This window comes from Bos grunniens, chromosome 9 (genome assembly GCF_055505025.1).
Source record: "Bos grunniens cultivar Pamir isolate PY7600 chromosome 9, Bosgru_T2T1.0, whole genome shotgun sequence".
Lineage (NCBI taxonomy): Eukaryota > Metazoa > Chordata > Mammalia > Artiodactyla > Bovidae > Bos > Bos grunniens.
Window position 1 is genome coordinate 71,709,951 of NC_141173.1, and position 4,342 is coordinate 71,714,292.

General features: G+C 38.7%; 1 pseudogene; it reads left to right on the forward strand.

Moving 5' to 3' along the window:
• Positions 1 to 2,830: 2,830 nt before the first annotated feature.
• Positions 2,831 to 3,870, forward strand: LOC147366138 (trace amine-associated receptor 7a-like; annotated as a pseudogene).
• The last annotated feature ends 472 nt before the right edge of the window (positions 3,871 to 4,342 follow it).

The following is a 4,342-nucleotide window of genomic DNA, read 5'->3' on the forward strand; positions in this document are numbered from 1 at the left end:
CTAAGTCATGTCCAACTGTTTGTGACCCCCATGGAGAGTGGTTCACCAGGCTTCCCTGTCCCTCACTGTCTCCCTGAGTTTGCTCAAACTCTTGTCCATTGAGTTGGTGGTCTTATCTAATCATCTCATCCTCTTATCGCCCCCTTCTCCTCCTGCCCTCAATCTTTCCCAGCATCAGGGTCTTTTCCAATGAGTCAGCTCTTTGCATCAGGAGCCAAAATATTGGAGCTTTAGCATTAGTCCTTTCAATGAATATTCAGGATTGATTTCCTTTAGGACTGACTGGTTTGATCTTCTTGCCGTCCAAGGGATTCTCAAGATTCTTCTCCAGCACCACAATTTGAAAACATAAATTCTTCAGGCTCAGCTTTCTTTATGGTCCAACTCTCACATCCATACATGACTACTGGAAAAACCATAGCTTTGACTATATGGACCTTTGTTGGCAAGTAATATCTCTGCTTTTAATATGCTAAGTTTGTCACAGCTTTTCTTCCTAGGAATAAGCATTTTTAAATTTCAGGGCTGCAGACATCATCCATAGTGATTCTGAAGCCAAAGAAAATCAAGTCTGTCACTGTTTCCATTTTTTCCCCTCTATTTGCCATGAAGTGATGGGACTAGAGGCCATGAACTTAGTCTTTTGAATGTTGAATTGTAAGCCAGATATTTTACTCTCGTCTTTCACCTTTCACCTCCTCTTCACTTTCTGCCCCTAGGGTGGTGTCATCTGTATATCTGAAGTTATTGCTATTTCTCCTGGCAATCTTGATTCCAGCTTGCGCTTTATCCAGCCCAGCATTTTGCATGATATATTCTGCATAGAAGTTAAGTAAGCAGGGTGACAATATACAGCCTTAATGTAATGTTTTCCCAGTTTTGCACCAGTCCATTGTTTCATGCCTAGTTGTAATTGTTGCTTCTTGAAGGAGAGCTTCTCATATAGCGCTTCTCAGGAGGTGGGTAAGGTGATCTGGTATTCCCATCTCTTCAACAATTTCCCACAGTTTGTTGTGATCCACACGATCAAATGCTTTAGCAAAGTCAATGAAGCAGATGTTTTTCTGGAATTCTTTTGCTTTTTCTCTGATCCAATGGATTATGGCAATTTGATCTCTAGTTCCTCTGCCTTTTCTAAATCCCGCTTGTGCTTCTGGAAGCTCTCAGTTCACGTTGAAGCCTAGCTTGGAGAGCTTTGAGCATTACCTTACTAGCATGTGAAATAAGCACAATTGTGAAGTAGTTTAAACCTTTTTGGGTTGTCCTTCTTTGGGACTGGAATGTAAACTGACCTTTTCCAGTCCTGTGGCCACTGTTGAGTTTTCCAAATTTCCTGGCCTATTGAGTATAGCACTTTCACAGCATTATCTTTTAAGATATGAAATAGCTCAGCTAGAATTCCATACCTCCACTAGCTTTGTTCATAGTAATGCTTCCTAAGGCCCATCTGACTTCACACTCCAGGATGTGTGGCTCTAGATGAATGACAACACCATCATGGTTATCTTTGCCTCTAAGAACTTTTTTGTGTAGTTCTGTGTATTCTTGCCACCTCTTCTTAATTTCTTTTGCTTCTATTAGGTCATTACCATTTCTGTCCTTTATTGTGTCCATCTTTGCATGAACTATTCCCTTGATAACTCTCATTTTCTTGACAAGGTCTAAACAATAAATAAGCAAATATAAATGTAATATACATGAATGACTGAAATGCATTTGAATTTACAGATATCTTGCATGCCTTACAGCTCATAAATTTTCTCCTACTGAAGTGTTTCTGAGTTTTTATTAATCTTAAAGAGAATTTCTTAAATATCTCTCTGCAGTATATCCTGTGCAATAGGTCCTTTTTGTGTAGACCTGTTCAGATAAAAATATCTCATATTTTACTTAGCTAAGACTTTTTCCTTTTAGCAATGAATAAATTTTGAAATAGATGGAATTTTGTATTTCATTGTATGATCATACAATTTAAATTTGTTAAAATGGTGAATTATAGTAATAGATTTTCAATCGTTAAAGCAAACATCCATTCTTGGCATAGACTCTAATCAAGATGTATCATCTCTTTATATGCTGTTAATTTGTTTATTTTCTGCTTCATTATGAGTGAGAGTGTTCATTCTTTTTCCTTGGGTTTTGTATCCATGCTATTCTACATCAAACAATAAATTTTAATTGGAGATTAAAAGTGTGAATTTCTTCTTCTTCACACCTTGCACCATAGGGACTCCACTGTAGATGATTTTGGATATGGGATTTGGCTGTACTTCCTGGGGGGATTTGGCATTAACTTGTTAGATAGTTTGGAGGTGAGTAGTAAAAGGTAATCTGCATCTTTTGCATCTCCTGCATTGGCAGGCAGGAGTTTTACCACTGGCATTATATAGGCTTCCCTAAAATGTAATGAATGAATAACAAATCAATACGCATCATGCTAACTTTGACAAAGAGGAATACCCAGCCAAACATCAGCCAGGTAATAAGAGATTTTTGTTAAATTGTAAGGTAAGACATCTTTTGTGGGAAAAGAAAATTTGCAACAGATTTATTTGAAGTTAAATTATTATTCAATTTAGAATATTATTTCAGAGTACATTTTAAGTATAAAAATAATACTTTATATTCTAAAATTAAAATAAATTCAAATTCAATATACAGTTATTTAATATGTTCAGAGATTAAAACTAACATAAATACATGACAGGTCACACGATAATGTTTGGTAATTATAACAGAAATAACTGGTTCAAAGATCTTTGTTCTATTTTATTTGATTGAAAAAGGGAGGACCTTCTCCGGATGTTTACGTGCTATCTACAGCAGCACCATGAACAGCATCTCATCCACTGCTGCAGCTGTGCAGCTCTGCTACGAGCACCTGAATGGATCCTGTGTGAAAACCCCCTACTCACCAGCTCCCCGCCTCTTCCTGTACACAGTGTTCATCTTTGGAGCTGTGCTGGCTGTATTTGGAAACCTCTTGGTAATGATTTCCATTCTTCACTTCAAGCAGCTGCATTCTCCAACCAATTGCTTGATTGCCTCCCTGGCCTGTGCTGACTTCTTGGTGGGAGTGACTGTGATGCCCTTCAGCACACACCTTCAGTGAGGTCCGTGGAGAGCTGCTGGTACTTTGGGGAGAGTTACTGTAAATTTCACACTTGTTTTGATGGGTCATTCTGTTACGCTTCCATCTACCACTTGTGCTTTATCTCTCTGGACAGGTACATTGTGATCACTGACCCCCTGGTCTATCCAACCAGGTTCACTATGTCTGTTTCTGGCATGTGTATTGCCTTCTCCTGGCTCTTTTCGATTATTTATTCTTTTTCCCTTCTTGGCACAGGAGCGAATGCAGCTGGACTGGAGGATCTAATAAGTGCTCTCACCTGTGTGGGAGGCTGTCAAGTTGCAGTGAATCAAAGTTGGGTATTAGTGAATTTCACTTTATTCTTCATTCCCACCCTTGTGATGATAGTTCTTTACTCCAATGTTTTTCTCATTGCTAAACAACAGGCTAGAAAAATTGAGAATCTGAGCAATAAGACTGGGAGATGCTCAAACAGCTACCAAGACAGAGTGGCCAAGAGGGAGAGAAAGGCTGCAAAAACGCTGGGCATTGCAGTGCTAGCGTTTCTGATCTCCTGGCTGCCTTACTTCCTGGATTCCATCATTGATGCCTTCCTAGGTTTCATCACTCCCACATATGTTTATGAAATACTGGTTTGGATTGCTTATTATAACTCAGCTATGAACCCTTTGATTTATGCGTTCTTTTATCCTTGGTTTCGAAAAGCCATCAAACTCATTGTCACTGGCAAAATCTTGAGAGAGAATTCCTCAACAGTAAATTTATTTTCTGGGTAAGTCTACATTTTAGATGGAGGAATTGACAGTAGATTCACAGTGAACACACGCTGGGTAGAAAATTTAGTCATATGTGTTTAAGGTCTTCTAATGTAAAATAAATTATGCTTCAAATTTGACCCAAACACTTAAATTCAGATTCATCATTCTTTGGTAACTATAACATAAAACCCTGTATGTAATGGAAACAACATGACCTTGGAGCCAGGAACATGGCAATTTAACACCGATCTTGGGCTGTTTCCACTCCCTGAACTTCACTGTATGTCTTTAGTTAATAACCTCTCCTTTGTAGCATTCTTGAGAAAATTTAAAAGAATGTATAAAGAAAGTGAAAGTTGATCATGTCTGACTCTTTGCCTCCCCATGGACTATACAGTCCATAGAACTCTCCGTGTCAAAATACTGGAGTGGGTAGCCTTTCCCTTCTCCAGGGGATCTTCCCAACCCAGGGATTGAACCCAGGTCTCCT